Genomic DNA, 23243 nt, shown 5'->3' with positions numbered 1-23243 from the left:
TAGAGGGAATGGCGCATGGGACCTGTGGCTGAGAAGAGGCCCTGAAAATTCTGTGGCTGCCAGAAGTGAGACCTAGGAGTGGACACGGGCTATTGGGCTTCCTCCTTGACCGGATCCAGGCCCTTGTTGCATCTCGGACAGTCAGTCTCACAGAACTTGGGACTGTGCAGAGTGAGAATCCAATGAGCTGCCTGAAGCTGGTGCTCACCAAGAATTTATGGAAGTTTTTATTGCTATTTCCAACTGAGAACTTTTCTTCAATCATTTATGGAAAACATAAAAGCAGTGGGAATCAACTAGGATAAAACAAGGTCAGAACCACTCTTCCAGATGATGAGCACAGCTGGCTTTTGCTTAAGCAGTGGGAGCAAGAAAGAAGGATATCCATTGGCTATTTGGGTCAGAAACAGCACCTTAAAATATCTCCTCCATAATTCATCTCGTCCCAAATAGAATGTGGGGTCAAATTGCAGACCCTAAACCTTTTCGTCCCTTCTCCTCCTCCTTCTCTTCTTCTTCCTTTTTCTTCTTCTTTTTCTTATCTCATGGGATTGGTATGAAAAATAATAAGGATTTTGTTCCACAAAGGAAAAAAAATATCTCTCTGGGGTGGTAGATATCGCAATTCCAGAAACCAGCTGGAATGCACCAAGAGCTCCCTTATATGCCTAAATGCAGGCTGCTCTTCCTCTGCCTGTATTTTACAGCCGGGGGAGCCACTGCCCTGGGAACAAAGAGGAAAATGGGAACAATCCTAATTTTAATATTCATAACTCATGAGCAGGCTGAAAGTTTTTTAAATAAGTTCACGGTTGTCCTTTGAACTTTTAATACTCCTTTTACCCAAGCGGCTTTGGAGGGCTTTTAGAAGAGCCAACCAGCCAATATCACCCTTCCCACTCCATGACCTGTAGATAGCACCCTGCCTGGGAACTCGACAGAGAGAAAGCATCTGTCCATCCCACGCGGGCTATCTCCAGGAGTCCAGAAGAGCATGACTCTTGCTGCCAGGAACAGATCTAAGGCTGCCAGTAATCCATGTGTAACTGTGCGAAGGAACACTGGTGGGGGTTAATACCAGATTGGCACATTCACATGTTTGGCATTCTCATATGCTGTTCATAACACAAATCCACCAATCCTCCTTTTGGGGATACACCCTGGAATGGCTGGAAGAGACAGACAGGGGCCCACTGCTCTGAAGCCTTGTATGGTGGTGGTGTGCCTGGGAGCAGGTAGCAGGCACCATCTTCCTGATAGGAAGCCACCTGGACTGATCCCAGGGTCCCTGCCTCCTGAAAGCAGGGGAGAAAGCCTGGGTTTGTACTCTGATTGTCAGTGTGCCTAAGAGTCTAGAAGAGATTTCATTGAATGATTATAAATGATACAAGCATTTGCTTTTAAAGTTGGGGAGAAGGAAAGCGTGGAATTTAAAATGCCCTTGAGTCTACCCATGGGAAAGAGTTTAGGGAGTGACACTGAGGAGAAAGGAAGGCTTTTAGGGGAGGACCAAAGACTGTTAGAGTTCTTTTTGGGAATGGTAATGAGCTATCTAAAAAGTGATGCCTGAGAAGAAAAAGCAAGAGGGGAGCAGTCTGTGATAGAAAGGTACATGAGTCATTTGATGAGTAGAATGCATCTCAGTCTTCAGTGTGCATTGGAGTCAGGGGGAGGCAGGAAGGTGACTATAAAGTGCCTTTCCCTAGGACCTCTTGAGGCTCAATGCAATGGGTCTGGGCCATGGTTTGATCACGATGTGGGCACTCTGCAAAGCACACTTTGAAATACACTAAATGGGATAGCTAAGGACAGGGCGTACAATCAACAAACCCAGGAAAATTCCTAGTAGGTGCCTAGAATGAGTGGGGGGAGATGGTTGAAAGAGCATCTGCGGAGGTGGTAGGTCCCTGTCTCATAAGAACAGGTTGCAGCGTACAGGAGAGGCTAAAGAGTCTCAGGGTGGACTGAGGACAGTGTGGAATGCCTGGGAGGCTGGGGTGTGGAATGCATGAGAAAGTTGCTCCAGGACTCCCTGCTCCCCCAGGGTGCAGATCATTTAATGGTCTGCAAATGATTTAACATCCCCCCTAGTCAGGGTTCCCAGGGTGAATTGTCTCCATTCCCACCATAGAGGAGCTGTGCTGTCCAACAGCTAGCAGGCGGGGAGCCACTGTGCTGGGTGGCGTGCTTTGGCCAGAATGTCGCTGGAAGCGGCACTGTAGCAATTACTGCTTAAGAACTAACTGTAATTATTAATTATGACCCTAACAACAGTTGAGGTCCTGCATAATTCTTTCTGTGGGCTGCCTTTTGCCTGTAGAGCCCAATTTCTCAAACGTCTCATTAGTCTTAAAATAGTTTTTTTCTATATATAATTTTTTCTTCCAAAGTCAGTTGTATATATAAAAAAGGATTATAGTTGTATAAAAAACAGGATCTATAGCAATAGAATTATTTTTAGCCAAGAGGCGGCAATACTCAAGCTTTCCTTCTCAGCGCAGGGCTTATTTCTCTTTCTCTATTTAAATATTCAGATCTATTACTATATTGAACTGAGATTTGGTTTATTCTGGTAGAAGTAGCTAAATAAGGGTACACACTTAGAAACTCATAACTTCATATGTTTAAGTGCTGGAATAAGGTGTAAGTTAAAATTGGGCTTTTTGATTTTCACTGTAGACAGAGTTCAGAAATACTGTCATAGTTAAAAAAAATCAAAATTTTCACCTCCGGGAGAAAATGAAACTCTGTAATACAATAGATGGTGCTTGTGATTTTATTTAACAGTTTAATCTTTGCATACAAACAAAACCACCTGAACAGAATCTGGTTTCTTAAAAAGAAGAGCAGCGAGTACGATAATAAATGCCCTGAACACATCTCTGCCCATCCTATGGAATCTCTTTCTGAATTCTCACATAGCTTTCCCTAATATGGAGCAGGGGGCTTTAAGTCACACTGCCATTCCCAACTGCTGTGCCTAAATTGCTTCTAGAAGCACCGAGCCCCTCCGATGCTGATGCAGATTTAGCTTTGGGCTGGGGAGAATGTGGGGAGAAGTCATTTGCATTAAAAAACACTAGCTGTCTATTCCCATTAGAAAAAACACTCGGTGTTTTAGTGCAAATTATTTTAAAGGGGCAGATAACTTACGGATGCAGAAAGGATAATCCACAAAGATGTATGCAATTTTGTTCAGTTGATGTCCTCAGGGCGAAAACATCAAGGATAACAAGTGTACTAAATACAAACAGACACAATCATAAAATATGACACCCATGATTAAGATACCCTTTTCAAGGGTCCTTCACACTTAGGAGGGAAGCTGCCTTGTTAATATCAGGGCCCGTTATTTCCTAGGATTCAGAGGCAGGTTGAAACAATGATCTCTTCTTTCTTGACTGTATTCTTAAAAGGTTGTGAAATTCTGGGGCTTTAATCAGACTAGCCTAGAATCACAGTGCTGGGTCAGAGAGGGGATTAGTGTTAAGGGTTATGAGCTCAGTCTTTGGAGCTGGACAGATCTGGTTTTGAATCCCAGCTCTGACACTTAGATATCATCTTCTCTGAAGTCTAGGGGTCTTCATCTGCAAATGAGAAATTGAGGTTGTTGAGAGGTTTAAACACAACAAAACAAAACCAAAAACCCAGATGTAAAGTGCTTAGTGTAGTGCCTGGCATAGAAAAGAAAAAGAGTGTGTGTGTTTCCTTCCTGAGTGCCTGATTACAGAAAAGATGGGAGAATTTTTAAAATGCACTATTCACTGATATATGAAGCAAAGAGATTTTTATGGTTTAAGAAAAATTGCACCAAGATCTTGGTAATTTTAGGTAGTAAGAGGAAAATGGAAGCTCATAACTATCTGCGTTTGTGGATGGCACTGATACAGTAACTGTTCATAGCCAGTTATTGTAGGAAAGGTATATCTCTTTCATTTATCTGAGAGTAAGTTAACAGTTCTTGAGCATTTGCTTGGTGCCAAGTGCCCTTTAAGTGCTTTATATGTGTTGTTTCATTTAATCTTCAAAACATCATCATGTGTAGGCACTAATACTGTTACAGGAGGTAGCCAGTCAGGCATGAGCAGGGCAGGAGAGGGCTTCCCTGCCCCCCACCAAAAATGTCAGGTGACCATCAGGTGATGGTCAGGCGGTTGTTAACTGTCTCTCTAAAATAATAATTGTTCGCAGCTAGCACCAGGGAAAAGGCAGTCTCCCAATAAACACAAACATCTGAAACTGGCGATCAGCAGCTTCCCAATAAGATGCCAGGAGTTGGGCGAGTGGGCTCAAGCATGTGCATTAAGAGGCAAAATGGCGGTGCTTAACTGGTATATGACCTCGTAGGTGCATTCGACTAGTAAGAGATGAGTGCTTCAAGTAAACATGCGTGCAACTCCAGTAAACACACTGCACATGCTCCCCTCACAAGTGCCGAGAGGCCACTGTGATTCTTCCCACCCCAGGGGAAGAATCAGGAGAGAAGGACACAAGACCGCGGAAGCATGCCAACATGGAAAACTCCAAGTCCAAAGGTCAAACCATGCATTTGATCTCTCACTGCCCACTTGGGCCTCTTCCAAGTGTACTTTATTTCCTTTCGTTTCTGCTCTAAGCTTTTTAATAAACTTTCACTCCTGCTCTAAAACTTAACCTCAGTCTCTCCTTCTGGCCTTCAATCGAATTCTTTCTTCTGAGGAGGCAAGAATTGAGAGGCTGCAGATTTGTACAAATTCTCATCCGCGCTAACAATACTATCCCCATTCCACAGGGCAAGAAACGTAGGAACAAAGAAGCTAAGTATTGATAATTTGTCCAAAGTCACAAAGCTAGTAAGAAGTAGAACCTGTATTTAAATTCAGGCACTTATTCCAGAGTAATAAAAGACAGTAATTCCACTGTCTTTTTTTTTTTTTTCAAATTTTTCTTCTTTTTTACTTTTTCTTTCAGCTTTCCAAGGTTGAACCGAGTCTACTTTCTTAACCACTATATTGTGTGTTTTATTTATTTTTATATCTCCAACAGCATCATAAATAGTGCTTTGCACCTAGAGGACACTGAATATTTATCCAATGATTTTTTTAAAGAATGCAAGCCTTTGCTGTGAACCTGAGGGAGAAGGAAAGGGTTAAAGTGTTCTATCAGATTTTAGAACAATAAAGTGAAGTAGATAGATGGCATCTTACCAAGGAACAATGGCATAAAACTATTTATGGAGCCCTGTAGGCAGTGAGCAAGTAACTGAACATGGTTTAAATCCTAAATTTGGAACCAGAAGAATACCAATAGCAAATGCATGCTGGTTAATTATTTCGCTCTGCACAATACCTACAAAATCACCTAGAACATTAAGACCAGTGTGATCACTAAACTTTTGTGAAATTATCATGATCTAGTGGAAAGGCCACAGGGTTGGGTCTGACTAGACCTAAATAAAACATCAAATTCCACCTCTTCCCAGCTGTGTAACTTTGGGTACATTATTCAGCATCTTTGAGCCCTAGTATGCCCAATTTGAAAGGAAGGGGGTGTGTAACAAAAATACTAACTCCCAGCTTCCCGACATGAGATAAAGTATATGAAACTGTTGTGTTAATAATGAAACACTGGAGAAATATGCATCTTAAGTAACAGTAGCTTTTACAACAGAAAACTCCCACGTATCTACAGTGTGATGCAATAGACATTTTCTTTTTTTTTTCTTTTCTCAGAATGGGTCTTCCTAACTGGCAGGTAGCTCCAGTCTCTGTGGTAATTTAGAGACTGAAGCACCTTTCATCTGTGGCTCCTCCACCTCCACAAGTTTGCTGTGGAAGGGGAAGAAGTGTGGAAAACTCCTGTAGGATGTTTCTGTGGACCAGAAAGTGGCTCAGTCCTATGGCCACCACCTCGTGCAAGGGATGCTGGGAAATGCCATCTAGGGATGTCTGCAGGCATAAAAGGAAATGGTTTTGGCCACTGACTGGCAATTCCAACTCCCAGTTTTTCACTAGGCTGTTGTAAGATTAAATGAGTGAAAGCAGAGGAGATGGCTCTGTTAATCATAAAACAATTATATTATATTATATATAATTATATGTATAATTATATATAATTATATTATAGCCAATTCCTAATGTAGATGCCCAAACATAGGAATATTCCAAACAACAGAAATGTAAAGCTCTCATCCATTTGTTTTCTTAAATGCCAATTCCAAGAACAGTTTGCCAAGGCACATGGTGCCTGGTGATGGTCCCAACAGGTGAGCAGGCTGATGCCAATTCAGTGTGGTCAGGTAGAGTGGTCATGGTCACACATGACTCCATTAGAGGCTGTTTGATCTTGTGAAAGGCTTGCAAACTCACAGGACATTGGTCGTTGACTACTGTGTGATAGACTTATCAGATAAAAAAAGCTGAATAGGAAATTTGGAAAGAAAAGCATAGCAAGGGCCAAAAATGATACAGATGGATCTTTGTGAAAGAGCTATCGTGTCCTCTTCCCTTTCCATCTAAATGTGCTAACAACTTCTGAGGATAAGTGAATTTGCCATTCCTCCCTGTGCAATCAAGAAGGATTTCTCAGTGAAGAGCAATTTCATAGATTTTTCATTATAACATGATTTTTTTGTTTGGGTCATCTTTAAGGAAGTGGATGTGCACTGAATATCCCAATTTTCCAGGAAAGAATTGAAAAGTGACATGTATTCATTTGTTTCCACCACTAAATGTTTTGTATTTTATTTGTAATATATTATTTTTGTTTTAAGGTAAATCCAGATGTATTCAAGGGATACAGAATGATTTTTTTTTTTTTTTTTTTTTTGAGACAGAGTCTTGCACTTTCGCCCAGGCTGGAGTGCAGTGGCGCGATCTTGGCTCACTGCAAACTCCGCCTCCCAGGTTCACGCCATTCTCCTGCCTCAGCCTCCCGAGTAGCTGGGACTACAGGTGCCTGCCACCATGCCCAGCTAATTTTTTGTATTTTTAGTAGAGACGGGGTTTCACCGTGTTAGCCAGGATGGTCTCGATCTCCTGACCTCGTGATCTGCCTGCCTCAGCCTTCCAAAGTGCTGGGATTACAGGTGTGAGCCACCACGCCTGGCCTACAGAATGATTTTTAATACTTTTTTTTGGTGGATTCCAATGACATAAAATGTGTATATTATACAAAGGGTTTTCTAAGGCATACTCTTTTTAACTCCTTTATGTCACATATTATGTGCCATTCTTTATCGGGTAAAAGACATTTTGTTCAGTACTCTTTGGAGTCAATAGACCTAAATTCTGAAAATAAAGTTAGCAAAAATGGGTTATCAGGCCTTCTCTGACTACTTGATCTAATATAGTGCATCATCGTGACATTCTACTTGGGTTGCCTTATTTTTCTTCTTGGCTTAATACATATTTATGTGTTTATTGCTGGGCTCTATGTACTAAAACATAAGCTCCATGAGGGTAGGGATTTTGGATGTCTTTGTTCCCTGCTGTATGCCTGGGCCATGGAATAGTGCCTGGTACCTAATGGATGTTCAGTGATATTGGCTAAATACATGCAAACATGAAAATTAGGTCTCGAATATCCTGGATCAATGATCTACTGTATTAATTTTCCCCTCTATCTCAGGACTTTATCCCTCTAAAGCAGCATCTGAGAAAAACCACTTGTCTCTGCCCAGCCACTTCCATTTATGTTTGAGTGAAGCTCATGATGTCTGCATCTCCTGGCATAGAAGGGGAGCTACTCTCTGGTGTTGTTCCCCAGACCCAGCTATTTAAGAGCCATGCTGTCTTTCCACATGGCTGGGATAGAATGAGGCATGGGAAGTTACAGCGACAAGGATGAACTTCCAAGGATGAATAATTCTCACAGGGAAAGAGCAAAAGAGCACCACGATCTTGGGCAGGGAGTGGGGAAAGTTGGGAGAAGGATTTAAGGAATGGCCAGTGCTTTACAGTTATTTAAAGTTTTTCCTTTTATTATCAAGAAAGAATAAATAGATTTATAAATACATATATAGATAGTAGAAAAAGATAAAAACATTCCATTTCTGTGATCTTGGGTAGAGAGTGGGGAAAGTTGGGAGAAGGATTTAAGGAATGGCCAGTGCTTTACAGTTATTTAAAGTTTTTCCTTTTATTATCAAGAAAGAATAAATGATTTATAAATATATATATAGACAGTAGAACAGGATAAAAACATTCCGTTTCTTAAAAGAGTTACTAATAATTTTTTGGAGAGAGAACTGCCTTTGGGAATGTCTGCTTGGGGCAGGTGAGCCTTCGTAGACACGGACAGATGACAAGGATTAAGGAAGAGAGTTCACTGCTTTGAGGGAAGAACTGGGTGAAGAGGAGAGAGAAGGAAAACTCAGTGAGACAGTTGGACTAGGAGAGTGAGGGCCAGGAAGGTCCCACAGAGGTTGTAGCCGCCAGCCTTCAAGATGGCCCCGTTTCCTGGTATTCACACCCAGTATTCACACAACGTAACTCTCTTCCACGTTGTACCAGGGCTGGTTTGTGTGGCCAATTAGAATATGACAGGAATGGCTGTATGTCACTTTCAAGATTAGGTATAAAAGAGTATGGCTTCTTCTTGGGATCTCTCCCTCTTTCTGTGAGCAGCTATGGAGAAGCTCATGTGTCAAGGAGCTGAAGACTCTGGACAACAGCCAATAAGGAGCTGAATTCTGTCAGCAACTACCTGAGTGATCTTGCAAGGAACTCCACTGGCGCTGGGTGAGTCTTGAGGTGACTGCAGCCCCATGAGAGCCCCTGAGCCAAAACAACCTAGAGGAGCTGCTCCTAGATCCCTCAGGTAATACTTTAATACATTACCAACTCTTTAAGTTGGTAATGTTGGAGGGTAATTTGTTATGCAGCAATGGCTAACGAATACAGTGGTAGAGGAGACAAAGAGCATATTCACAGTGACGTCTGTTGTTTTATGGAGGGTTCTGAGTGGAAAATGGACTCTGATCCTGTCTTAGTCCAATCAGGCTGCAGTAACAAAATACCATAGACTTGGTAGTGGATATAGTTTGAATATATGTCCCCACTAAAACTCATGTTGAAATGTAATCCCTGATGTTGGAGGTGGGGCCTGGTAGGAGGTGATTGGTCATAGGGGCAGATCCCTCATGGCTTGGTGCCATCCTCATGATAGTGAATGAGTTCTTGCAATATCTGGTCATTTAAAAGTGTGTAGCCCTTCTCCTTCTCCCCTGACTCTCTCTCTCTTGCTCCTTCTTTGGCCACATGATATGTTGGCTCCCTCTTTGCCTTCTGCCATGATTGAAGTCTTCCTGAGGCCTCCCCAGAAGCTGGGCAGATGCCAGCGCCATGCTTCCTATACAGCCTGCAGAACCATGAGCCAGTTAAACCTCTTTTCTTTACAAATTACCTAGTCTCAGGGATTTCTTTATAGCAATGCAAGAATGGCCAATACAGTAGCTTATAAACAACAGAAATGTATTTCTTACCGTTCTGGAGGCTGAGAAGTCCAAGATTAAGGTACTGGCAGATTCAATATCTAGAGAAGGCCTATTTTATGGTTCATACTTGGCACTTTCTTGCCCTGTGCTCACATGGTGGAAGGGACGAGGAGTGTCTTTCAAGCCTCTTTTATAAGGGCACTAATGCCATTTACGAAGGTCTTGCCCTTATGACCTAACAATCCCATGGTCCCTACCTCCTAATACCCTCACCTTGGGGGTTAGGATTTCAACCAATGAATTTTGGGAGAACATAAACATCCAGACCATAGCTGATCCACATCTATCTTTAGACTCTGGGACACACTTTGTGCACCTGGGCAGCAAAGAAACCAGGAGAGGGAGACTTGAGTACCTTGAAGGACTTGGGGCTTTGAATTTTCCTCTGAGATGATTTAGATGGGCCTGAGTTGAGCTGAGGATAGTCTTCCTGAAACAGACACAATCACCAAAAACTCTGGCTTAAATTGACAACGTATCACAGTGTAAGGTGTAAGGTGTAAGGTGGTAAGTAAGGAGCATTTTCTTGCAACCAACAGAAAACATGCTCAGACTGACTTATGCACAACAGGGCTTTAATTACCTGCTATAACTGAAAGGGCCAGAGATGGGTTGGCTTCAGGAGGGGTTGGATCCAGTGGCTCCACAATATCCCGTGGTTTGGCTCCACCTGCCTCTCTGGTATCCTCAGAGTCAACATCACCCCAAGCCTGGCTTCTGACATGATCACAAGATGGCTACCAGCCACGTAGGGGGCTGTGCATAGGATGGCAGCCTCCTTGTTCATGTCCAGCCGGCATGGACAGCTTTACTCTTCTGACCTGCAAAATGAAGTCACATGCTTCACATTGCAAGCTGAGCTGAGGTCATGGGTTCAATCCTGGACCTGTGTTCTCCCGTCTGGCTGGTGGCTTCTCCCTATCTCCCTGGGCAAGGGGGCTGGGTTTTGCAGGTGGATTAGTCCTGGAGCTGGAGGTGGGGTTCATAATGGAGCCATGGTGGAAGGAAGGCTAGAACTGAGGTCCAGAGAGATTCAGGGGCTTGCCCAAGGCCAAGCAGTGAGAAAGGTGAGAACTAGGTCTTGATGTGGAGTCTGTCTGGCCCCCAACTCCACGCTTTCCTCCTCTTGCCACATGGCTGTCACCCACTCAGTGTTCAGAAACAAAAACGTGATCCCCTCCCGTGTGTCTGGCACTGTGCTTTTTTCTGTGTTCATGCATTCATTTTTCACACCAGTCCTGTGCAGCGGGTATTGATATTATTATTCCCATGTTGCTGATGAAGCAATGGGGTCTCAGGATGTGCAGTCATCTCACAGGAAACTGGCAGAGACCAGAGGACTCCTCTAAACAGGCAGCTGAGTGGGAATCTCTGTGGGATGCTGTGGGGCCCCTTGCTGACAGGGGCTCCGAGCTGTGGGGCGTCGGGTGTCAGGCATGCAGTCAGGTGGCAGGAGCAGCATTCCAGTTCGAATTTTCAAGCATTTTGGAAATTTTGGAAGCCATCCTTCAGCTCAGAGCATTTCTCAGTCTTGATCATGTCCCATTAGCCATTACCATCGCTACTCCAGTGCCCCTCTACCCCACACATGCACAGACACACAGACACGAAGACACACACACACATATACAGATATGCAGACACACAGACATGCAGAAACACAGACAGACACACAGAAACACAGACACACAGATACACACACACACATACACAGAGGGAAACACACACAGCCACACATACAGACTCACATACACAGAAAGACACACATAAACAGACATACATGCAGACATGCACAGACACACAGATTCATATACACGCAGACACACGTGCACGTGTATGCTCACACACTGTCCTTCTGTCTCTTCAGCTCACGCCAGCCTCCTGATTCCTCACTCACCCAGCCTCTGGTTTCTTTCCAGCGTTTTGTTTCTTGCCTGGAGTGAACAGCCTTGCAGCTTGTTCCCTGCCCTCGTGCCCCAAAAACAAGCACCCCCTCCTTCTGAACGTTTTTCTGAGCACTTTACCATTAGTGATAATGAGACACATTCTAGAAAGTTCCTGTTTCACAGGGATGGCATGCAGAAAGCCAGCACTTGAGAAGAACATGTAACTTAGCAAGGCTCCTTCATCTTTCCCCATGATGACGGAGCCCCTGGGGGGCTGAGTGGTGAGAAGAGAAGCAGGGCCTGAGCGCTGCGTGGGAGCCTCACACAGGGAGAGGGCTCGGGTCCTCTGGAGTGCTGTGGCTTTGTCCTTCTCTCTTTTCCTTCTTGTCCCATGGCACTGTCAGGATCCTTCTGGGCTCCCATTAGCTCAAGGATTGAATGAGGCAGGGCTGGTGGATGGCAAGACTCCAAGGAGTGAACATTGTGAGGATAAGATGAGAAGATGAAGGAAGCCCACAGGGGCAGGATGGGATTTCCCAAGAAACAGCTCTGTACCTGCCTCATTTATGTTTTATACATAAAGGATGCTCAGATACAAAGAATGTCCTTGTATTAGCCTGTCTGTCCACGTGGCAAATCATTACACACCAACTCCTCACTCTCCGATGCTGCTGTAAACTGCCTGCACTTGCCACTTCTTTGTCTGCGGCCTGGCTCATAAGCCTTCTTCTTGGTCACTTGGTTTCTTGCCTACTGTGGGGTGGAAGGAGGCCACAGGCCCTGGAATCAGGAGAACTTGCTGTAGTTGTCAGCTCTCCTGCTTAAGGAAGGCATTTTACCTCCCAGGGCCTCAGTTTCCACTTTTGTAAAACTAAGATAATGCTATGTTGCCTGGTTGTGTTGAAAATGAAAGGGGGTGACGTGTGTAAAATAAATAGTGGAGAGTGGAAATTCTTGCCCCTTGCGAAATGTTGTCATTACAAACACATGGAGTAATACCAAAGTAACTAGCAAGTTGCAGGAAGAGAGAGGCTGCTAAAATTGCACATACACAGTACATTTTTGGGTGAATTTAAGTAATTCCTAATTTCCTTGCGCACTTCAGCTGCTGAGTACATGGATCTGTCATATAGGCATAGAAAGGCTACAAGTCCTGGTATTTTCTTCGGGTGATGGGAACAAAATTGCTCTAGCCACCTTGACGCCTGTGTTCAAATTGGGAGAAAAAATTTTCTCTCTTTGGTGTTCAAATCAGAGGCAAGTCCTAGAAGATGAAAGAGATGTCAACATCAGGCTGGAAATGCAACAGTGGATGACAAAGCCCTGCCAATAGGTGGCTGGAGGAGACGCTGGCTTTAGCAAAAAACCCTTCTCTACCAGGCCCCAGGAACCCATGGAAGGTGAATAGCAAATAGTAATTATAGGGGGAATGAGAACAAGCATTGGTGTGAATCATCCATGCACCAAGTCACTGGCATCCCTCTTTCCTCTCCTCCAAATCTCCTCTCTTTCTGTAGCTGGTTTGAGGACTCCTATGTTGCCTTTGAAACTGAAAATTTTCTTGGGTCCATCTCTTTGGTTGCAGTTGCTTCTGTTGCTGCTACTACCTTACTTCTCAACACAGATCTTCCAAGGGATCAGACATTGCTGTTGGCGCACAGGTTGACTCTCTGCTCCTATCATAGCCAATGGGAGTTCAAGAACCCAGCAAGTAGCTTCTATGGCCACTGGGATGGGAGATGGGTATTTTTCACCATATGTATCTTTCTTTATTGAGCTCCTCAAAGGGTAGTCTCACTCTTCCTGCATTAAAAAATGAACAAACAAGAAAAACACAACTGTCCTCTCTCTGGATGAAAGTATCCTTGGCTGACTCAGAGGACAACAAACAGGTCTATCCAATGTCTCACCCTAAAGTGTCCAACTGTCTCAGTCCCCAGTGTGTGCTCCAGGATAAAACCAGGAATGTCTCCTGTCTGAAATCTATCCAGGGAATTTCCTGGGAACTGGGGGGTAGTCCTTGCCCCTGGCATTTGTTTGTGTGCTTGATTCCAGAGTCCCTGGCTCCATCTCCAGTCCCCAGAGTCCTTTTACCATTCCTCCCAGTAGGCCCAGTGTTTTCATGCAGAAGGAACCCCTGTTTTTGCTCATCGGGGTTAGGCAAGGACAGAATTTTAGAGCTAAAAGAAATCTAATTTTGTTTCTTTACTGTATGCAGAACTAGAGAGGCCATGTAATTTGTCTATAACTTCACATCTAGTTAGGGGCAGAGCTAGACTCAATTCTTGGTCTTGGAGTGTCTAAGTCAGACCTCTTTCCACTGCAGCAGTCACTCATTCCTCAAGGGGGAGTCCCCAAATGGTGATGATCACCTCAGGGAGCTGACAGAGGGGTTCATAGGATCTATGTGTGGTCAGCAAAATGTGGGGCAGTTTTCAAGCAATTAAAAATAGATTGGAAGAGAAGTATATCTATATCCGTAAAATTGAATTTATTGGAGGAAGAGTAATTTACATCTGAAATACAGATTCAAGATTAATCTAATATAGAGCAGACATGGAGAATTAACTCTTCTGACTGTTATTTTTGAGAATATGCATAATTGCTTCCTTTTTCTTGATAACGGATAAGATTATTTTTATTGTTCTTGACAGCTCCAGTATTTTATTTTCCTTTCTTTTTTTTTTGAGACGTAGTCTGTGTCACCCAGGCCGGAGTGCAGTGGCAACCTCCACCTCCCCAGTTCAAGCATTCCTCCCACCTCAGCCTTCCTAGTAGCTGGGACTACAGGTGCGTGCCACCATGCCCAGCTAATTTTTGTGTTTTCATAGGGACAAGGTTTCACCGTGTTGGCCAGGCTGGTCTCAAACTCCTGACCTCAGGTGATCCACCCGCCTCGGCCTCCCAAAGTGCTGCGATTAGAGCCGTGAGCCACTGCGCCCAGCCAACACCTCCAGTATTTTCAAGAGAAAATGTGAAATTTCTTGAAGTTGTCATTCCTCAACTGATTATTTTCTATTTAATCCATTAAGTATATGTCAATAACTTGTGTATTTTTATAAAACAGTCACACGTATCTCTCATGTACTTTTTTTCTTGTCTTGGGATAACTAGCCTAACCCAAGCAGTCCCAAAGGGGTGCCCTGGTATACCCCAAGAGATATTGAGTTTTTCCAAGAGCAGGGACTCTGTGTAATCTGTCTTTGGCTCCACGTTGTCCCTCTCAGTATAAAGTGCTATTTTTTTTGTGGAAGCCAAAACATTCCTTTAGGACTATGGACTACAGAGTATCTACGGAGATACTATCTTTATATCCTATTTGCATTACTGGGATCCTTTCATTCCAGAGGCTCCGAGTCTTTGGTCACTCAGCACGTAAGCCCTGTGTAGTGTTTCGTCTGTTGGAGCTCGTGGGCACTCTGCAGGAATCCATGCAGCAGCAGTGACCTCAGGTGTGGGGGACCAGAAATCAAATCAGGCCACGTCAGCCACTGTTCTGGACACCCCAGCTTCCTAAGCAGGGTTCAGATGCTATTTCCTAGCTATACTCAGGTACATACCTGGCCCTGTGTTGACTGAACAGCTATGGGAAATTCAGAAGCCAGGCTTGGTCTAAGGGGTCTATGAGAAGAAGTGACAGAAAGGTCTTGGCCAGGCATCATCGGTTTCCCCTTATCCCTCCTACCTGTCATTTCTGGATGCCCATTTCCTTGTAGATCTAGAATTCTGGGGCACAGTCACTAAGTAAAAGTCTAGTCTCCTACTCAGTCCTCATAGGAGTGGGCACAGTGTTCCCTGAAGCTACCTCCTTTCCCCCCAGGTAGCCGTTTCCACCTTCTTTTCCTTCAGCATCCACGTATAAGAGAGTTTCTGAAGATCACATTGTGCTAGCCAATGGAGGGATGATTTCTATTTGCAGCTCTAAGGGAGTCAAGGTGAAAATCTGAATAAGTAAAAAAAATCTTATCTTCTGCCCAGATAAACTCTGAGGCAGTTCAGTATTGTGAAACAGTTGGGCGCAACTTGGGAGCTGGGAAAGACTAGGTTTAAATGTCAGATTTGCCACTTACTCACCGTGTGACCTTGGTTAAGTTTCAAAACCCAGTTTCCTTATCTGAAAAACGGGGGAAATAGTAATGCATACATCATAGGGTTCTTATGAGGAGTAACTGATAAAGCAAAGTGCTTGTCTCAAAAAATATTGGCTACTATTATTGTTAAGCTTTGTGATATGGACTATGACCCAGTTCGACCTCCTTTGTTTTTCAGATGAAAAAACTGGGCTTCAGAAATGTGATGTTCTGTTCAGCTGCCACACAGCTATAGATAATGATATTTAAAATGAGCTTCTTGGCCTCTGAAACTTAGCTCAAGGCTTTTCTACATCATACTTTGAGTATAACTTACAATGCACCACCCCCTCCGACTTCCCGCCACCAAGCTTGAAAAATAATTAAGTATAAAACATGATGTGTATTTTTTGAAGCATTTCTAGCATAATCTTGTTTTATATTTATTGCCTATAACTTTGGACTCTATAACACTGGATATGTGCAAGTGTGTGTTAATAAATAATTGTCCGCTAACCGAATGACACTAAAGTTAAAGATGACGATTGACTAGAAGTTAACATTGTGTACAATTTGTTTTCCCAAGAACAGACATAATTAAGAATAGCAAGTATCTATGATGTGTTTATTTATTTTTACCTTAAATGTTCTGCTATTCCCAAGAACAGCAAAGATTAAGAAAAAAAAAGCCAGTATGGTGAAAGTGAAAGTGTATCCACTTGCTTGGATATTAGGATTACCCCAGACGATGCAGATAGTCTCGTAGGATTAGAGGTCAGAGAGAAGGCAGATCATATGCAGCAGTTGGACACATATTGTTGACCACTTGGAATAAAATCTCTTCTGTCTTGTCCTTATACACAAATTTATACCAATTACTCAGGTCCAAAGTTGACTTCCGATTCTAGACTTAACAGGCAAGTGCTGAGCCTATCAAGTTTTATTGCAGTCAATACATCTCCCTTCCAGAAGCAACTGGTCACAGCCATTTCCAACACAAAGCTGCCTGGGCCACCCTTTCTTCTTTTTATAGTTTGTTTCCAGACACTCAGTGACCCATAAAGTTAACTTATAACCAAGTCACAGCCATGACCAGAGCTGTTGTTCTTGTGTCCACCCCTAAAGTTGCCTTTTCCCAGGATGTGCACACTCAGAGGCAATGAATCATACTGTTTGTCCTTTGTGGGGTCATTCATTTTGGTTCAACCCCAGGTCCTGGGTCCTTAACCCAGACTGTTTCCTTTAAACATTCTCCAAACTCTGGGGTTTTTAAGATTTCGTAGTTTGCCCTTATGAACGTGTATATTGCATGAACCCTGTCTTAATGGAGATGTGCCTCCTGCTTGGTGAGCTGGGGTCAAGGCGTGCTGTGGGCTTGAACCATCTGTGCAAACATAACAATGATTGAGTTGATATTTCTATTTTGATGTCCTGGTGGTGTCACTTACAACCTAATTTGTCTTCTCACCCTTCACTCCCTCTGGGGTGAGGATATATATATTGAAGAAAGGGTGATAAAGCAAGTCAGCCTGTAGGCTAAGTAGGAATTGAGTTATTTAAGGAAGCCCATGAGCGCACAAGCTCCCTCAATGCTCATGTGCATGACTGTGATTACTAAGTCACCCAACCTCTTAATTTTCTGGATTTAGATAGGTTAATAAGATTCCTCGATCAAGCTAACTAGTTATAGAACTAGTTATAAGCAGGACCAAGGTTGGAACTAATGTCTTCTCATCCCCATTGTGGTGTTTTTCTCATTACACCATACGTGTTCCATCAAAATCTTTTTTCCTCCCTGTGGCAGAGAGATTGGCTTTACAAATACGGAGGGAGTAATGAAAGATATTTTGGTTTTAGCTTGCGACTATCTCCTATAACATAAATAAATGAAGAAAGAAAATGGGTTAAATCTCATCACAGAAATATACAATGTTAGGAAATTTTGATTTATAGAATTTTAGAAATGGAAGCTACTTTAAAACAATCACCTAGCACAGTGAGTTTCCAACTGTGTTCAGTGAAACCCTAGGGTTCTGCACAGATGCCTCAAGGCCTTTAAAAGGTAGGAGAAGAGAGTATATAGGACTCAGAGCCTTCTGCCTCAGCGCCATTAAAGCAAGTCTGTCTTTATCTGTTTTATATGTTGGGGTTTTATGTTGGATTTTGTTATAAATGGGGAATCACTTCTAAGGCAAATTTGCAAGCTGTAAATCTAGGTCAAACCCCTCAATTTACAGATGAGAAAACTGAGGCCTGGAATCTTGAACCTGTGGAGTTGCCAAGTAAGACTCTTTATTCCATTCTAGGGATTAGGAAACTAAGATTCCAAGATTCAGATCTTAAAGTTTTGTAGAAAGTTATGGATTTTGTCAAGTGGCAGAGCCAGGGCTGAAGCTAGCTGTATGTTTTTTTTTCATTCCTAGTGCATGACTTTTCCCAACATATCATGTTATTTAACAATATCTAACATATGGTGATCTTATTGCTCCATGATCAAAGAAGTCAGAGAGAATGAAGGTCCTAGAGGCAGCAGTTTGAGGGAGCTGATTAAGAGAGAATAGTCAACTAGTGTGGGGGAGGTGACTGTGGAAACAGGGGGATTTATTTTCATTTCCTTTCTTCACGGTTCCATTTCATTCTGCAAATTCCCTGCTGCAATGCTGTATCCCCAGTATCTAAGCCCAAGCCTGGCAATTAGAGCACAATACATATTTGTGGATTCAGACTTTCAAATGCACGTCCTCATGACATCCTTCAAACAGTGTACTGGTCAGGAACTCAAGAGTATGGTACATTTAAAAATCAAATACTATATCAAATTTGTAGAAGCATAACCATTAAGGTAGTATTATTTCAACACTGGTAGGTGCACAAAGCCTGTTCTCTAAAAGAAGCAAGTGGCCGGGTGGGGTGGCTCATGCTTGTAATCCCAGCACTTTGGGAGGTCGACGCGGGTAGATTACTGGAGATCCGAGTTCAAGACCAGCCTGGCCAACATGGTGAAACTTTGTCTCTACTAAAAATACAAAATTAGCCAGGCATGCTGGTGGGCACCTGCAATCCCAGTTACTCGGGAGGCTGAGGCAGGAGAAGCGCTTGAACCTGGGAGGCAGAGGTTGCAGTAGGCCAAAATTGCACCATTGCACTCCAACCTGGGCAAAAAGAGGGAAACTCCATCTCAAAAAAAAAAAAAAAAAAAAAAGAAGTAAGTAACTCAGCTGGCAGGGTCTGACTCAGAGTGGATCACTTTCTCTGAGCTGCCCTGGCACAGCCCAATTGTACCTATGTCTCAGGCATGGTCCCCAGTGTCAGCGGACACACTGATCCTGGTGGAGGGAAGTGCACATCGTGCAAGGCATTCCCATAAGCCACCGGACAGGTGTTCAACTGCCCTCTGGGTAGCCTGACCCTGAATGAGTTTAAATAGAAACAAATAAAACCTAGGATCAGAAGGTTCTTATATTGTACTTAAAGTGGTTAGCATTTGTAGTAGGTTATCAAAGAATATTGCACAACATCTTTCCCTAGGGAACTTTAAGAATAGGATGGCTAGATCCTGCAGTCTGAGATATTTTTTTTGTCTCTATAATAACACCTTACCACGGTATCACAGCTTATAGTACGTGCCTAGAGGCCAGGCATGGATTAGATACCCTTCTGAGGCCATCTGCTCCCTGGATTTGTTTCAGAGGAATGAAACACGAGGTGGAAAGAGAGAGAGATAGAGAGCTAGAGAGAGAGGAGAGAAAGAGAGACCGATCCACGGACCCTATTAACAGGGTGAAATCTGCCCAAACTAGGAAGCCAGAAGAGTAAGATCCTGCTGGAAACCATGCTTGCCTGTCAGTCCTGATTTTGACCTGGTCCTTCAATACGCCTCTCACAGTTTGTGCTACGGTCTTCTGTGCGTTCAGGGGTGGGCTGGTTTATGTCAACATAGTGAGTTTACTGTAAAAGTCATTATTGGTACTTTTGGATGTGGCTTTTCTATTTAAAATAATTAAAACCAACGAAGCTTTTTCTTTCTGACCCAATTCCTGGCTGTCCTCTGCTTTGGTGTGTTCGGGCCAACCCTGGGCTCTGGGAAGCTCTAAGGATGGAGCCTGTCTCCTCCACCTGCTACATGCAAGAGGGCCAATGCGCAACCCGCCACGGCCAGGAGCCTCATTATTCTTTTTGTTTTAATTCCCCTATGTGGATCCAAGTGGCAGTCCGAGGCCCATGGATTTGGCAAAGCAACAAGTGGCTGGAGCAGGGACAAACCGGGCTCCCCGCGTCGCTCCCCGCCTGCTTCCCACCCGCGCCGCCGCCCACTGCCCTGTACAGGGGTCACAGCCGTGGAGCGTGGGAATGGGACAGTCCCATTTTACAGCTCTCGTTCATCCCGCCTGCGGCAGGCGGCTCCTAACAGGGAAGAGCAACCTTTCTGGACTTCCCCACCCGCGGTCCCACCGAGCCCGTGGCGCGCCCACGCCTCCTCCTGGGCCCCTTACCTCCTGCGCGCGGCGGGCGCTCGCACCACCTGACTCGCATTCTCATTGGCTGCTGCCTGTTGCTAACCCACGTGACCGGAGCCGCGCGCCCCGCCCCCGCGGGCTCCCGCTCGGCCGGCGCGTTCCTGCGGGCGTGCGCTGGCCGGCGTCGGGCTCCGAGCCCGCGGGTCGCTCGCCTTGCCGGCTTCGCCCCGCCGCGCCGCTGCCGCCGCTGCCCACAAGGTGGCAGTGCCGCGCTGCGTGTCCCGTCGCCCGGGTCCGCGCGAGCCGCGCCAGGCAGCCGGTGCCAGCGCAGCCTCCGGCAAAAGTTTCCCTGCTCCGGAACGGACCGGGGCGTCGCACTCTCCGGGCGGGCTGGTGACAGTCCTCCCGTTCTCGGGTTGCCTCGGGGCGATTTGCACTTCACAGCCCCGCTGGCGTCTCCTGGCGTCCCGAACTTGGGGCCTGTTACTGATGCAAGTCGATGTTTTCAGGAGTGTTCTGTTTTGTTTTGTTTTTTTGTTTTGTTTTGTTTTAGGATCTGTACGCTAATAATTGATCCTAAAGAGGCAGGCAGACACCCCGACAGCAACACCTCGCCTCTCTTCTGAGCTTGCCTCACTGCAGAAGCAACCGACAGCTTCCCTTTGCGCTGGTGCAAGACACAAGCCAGCAGCCCTTCGGAGGGGCCTCCCCGCACGCGCCTCTTGGGATCCTGACTTGCTTAGGAAGAGGAGGGCAGGGGGAGCCTCCTGCTCTGCAGCTGTCCCCAGGACGCCCTTAATTCCCGGGACAGGAGAGATAAGCTCGTCTGACCTCAGTTGACCTCGCCGCAGGCACCAGGCGTCCTCATTTACTGCGAGGCATTGGGGAGTCTACTTTTCTCTCTGCTCCCTGGGATTTTTTCCTTACGTCACTTTTTTCCTTGTTGGCTTGTAGCTGGTCTGATGTCCCCTTAATTGCTATCTAAACCGCCTCCCTCTACTCCCTGGTCCCACCTAGGCACGCGTTTGCTACTCTCCATTTTTCCTTTAAAGAAAACGTTCTGAGAGCCCTTTGAACCCAGCTGACCCTGGGAAAGGGCAGGTCCGTGGATGTGAAGGCAAGTCCAGCAACTGGGGCTGCACTTACCTACATTTGAAAAGGAAAGAGAAACACGCCTTGCCTGCCCATTGTCTACACCGTGAAGCCCGGATTCCATTCCCTGGTAGTCAGGCCTTTCACACTGGGCTGCCCTCCAGGTAATTTCCAAAGATGCCTCCAGCCCCTAACAGGACACTCAAAGGGACTCTGTGTTCATGACTGCTGGAATTTCTGCTGAGACCCCAACACAGAACAATATATGGGTCAAACAACTCCCACCCCCATTCTCAAGTGAGGTATAGACCCTCCCTGGGATGTTGTTAAGGGACCGACACCAGCCTCGCGTTGGGGTGATACGATAGGAGGCTAAGGACGCAGGAGAGGCCAGCAGTGGGTCTTTCTTTTTAGAGAGGTGTCTATATGCTTTGCTTCTCCACCTACCTCAAGATAAATGACTTGGGCTCCAGAGAACTCCCGGGAGAGCTTTAGGTGTCTCCTGGAGTTTGGGAGGCGTAAGGACTGATGCGACCTGCAAAGCAGACGGCTGTTTGCAGTGGCGAGAGAAGGAGGTATTTGGAGCCACCTCTTCTTCCAAGAGTCAGTGAATCATACATGCACTAAGTCTCCCTAGGGGCAGGGTGGGCCCACGTCCCCCCACAGGGGCGAGGTGAGCAGCCCATGCCAGGACCTGAGGGTGACGAGTGAGTGCCAGCTAACGGGCTGCCCATGTCCTGGAGCTGCAGCTAGTGAACTGGCAACAATAGGGGTAGAGGATTGAGAAAACCCACAAAAGCATCCACAGAAGAGGCAGTGTTTGCACATCTGCCACTCCCAAGGACACCAACCCCTAGATGCAACTGAATCCTCCTTGAAGAGCTTTGTTCTTTGGGCCCTGAGAAACCTGCTATGGTCTGAATGTTGATGTCCCCCCAGAATTTGTTTGTGAACCCTAATTCCCAATATGACAGTATTAAGAGGTGGCACTTCTGGAAAGTGATTAGGTCATGAAGGGGGAGCCCGCATGAATGAGATTAGTGCTTTTAGAAAAGAGATCGAAGGAAGCTGCCTTGCCTCTTCCACCATGAGAGAACCTGTGGAAGGTGCCATCTGTGAAGAACAGGCCCTCCCCAGGCACTGAATCTGCCAGCACCTTGACCTTGGACTTCCCAGCCTCCAGAATCACCCAGTGATTGGAGAAGATGGAGGGTCCAGGAAGCAGGAACAAACACTGACTGGGTCCCCGTCCCAGCCACATGCTTCCAGACCTAAGCCAGCCTCCAGGTGCTGGAGGGAGGAAAGAAGTACTGATTTGAATGAGATGGTCACGTTTCTCAGTTTGATTGGACTATATTTTGTAATAGTTGAAAAATGAGACAGTTTATGAGATTAACCAGGAAAGCTGGTCAATGAGATTTCATTCTGCCATGGGGGATAATATAAAAATACGGATAATAGCAAACATTGACATCACATTTAGTGTCTTACATTTATTAACTTATTAATTAGATTTGTGTGCTTCACCAACTCTTATAATTCCCATTGCATAATTGAGGAGGCTGAAGGCCAGAGAGGTCAAGAAATTCGTCAAGGTCCACAGCTAGTAAATGGCAAAACTGGGATTTGAATCCAGGCTTCAGTGTCTAGTTGTGGAACTAAAATGCATCCCCATCACTGAATCCTTATTTCCATTCTTAACCAAACCTCGCCTGACTTCAAGCCCTAACTCCAACCTCCCCAGCTCAGAAGCGTCCTTGGCTGTGTCAGCTGAAGGAGCCTCCCCTACTGTCCTATTCTTTCAGGGGTGCAGTCGTGGCTGCAGAATGGCCGTCCCCTTAGACAGTGGGGGCATCTTTTGTGGAATCATGTTCAGAACCTGCAGCACATCTATTAAATACATTCGATCCTGGGGACTGCTCTTTTGATGGTGGATAGGATGTTTGGAGCCAGCCAGACACCACTTGGAGTCCAGTGAAAAAGCCAGCAATCAAGCTTTGAGAAACCATTTTTGGTAAAATGAAATAGGGCGCACTCTAACTGAATGAGACTGCTTTCCTTCTATGTCTTAAAAGATGGAACTAAATGTAATTCCCAAAAAAATTCCCCCGAAAAGTGTGTCTTGGCAGCCTTACTGGAAAGCATGTATTCCAAGGGATCTATGCAGGGTAAAACTCATTTGCAAGTATCTGTTCTTTTTTTTTTAATCGATTTTTCTAATCATGCTCATCATTGTACTCAGCTTTCATTTATTTGTGTTCTT

General features: G+C 45.0%; 1 long non-coding RNA gene across 1 annotated transcript; it reads right to left on the bottom strand.

Annotated features, from left to right (window-relative positions):
• Nucleotides 1-10033: 10033 nt before the first annotated feature.
• Nucleotides 10034-19978, bottom strand: LOC134735754 (uncharacterized). Its single transcript, XR_010119185.1, has 2 exons — nt 19925-19978; nt 10034-12625 (listed from the first exon to the last, which is right to left on the bottom strand). It is a non-coding gene; the product is annotated as an uncharacterized lncRNA (long non-coding RNA).
• Nucleotides 19979-23243: the final 3265 nt, after the last annotated feature.

Source organism: Symphalangus syndactylus, chromosome 23 (genome assembly GCF_028878055.3).
Source record: "Symphalangus syndactylus isolate Jambi chromosome 23, NHGRI_mSymSyn1-v2.1_pri, whole genome shotgun sequence".
NCBI classification, from domain to species: domain Eukaryota; kingdom Metazoa; phylum Chordata; class Mammalia; order Primates; family Hylobatidae; genus Symphalangus; species Symphalangus syndactylus.
The sequence above is the reverse complement of the archived record's forward strand: the minus strand, read 5'-3'. Positions and strand labels throughout refer to the sequence as shown.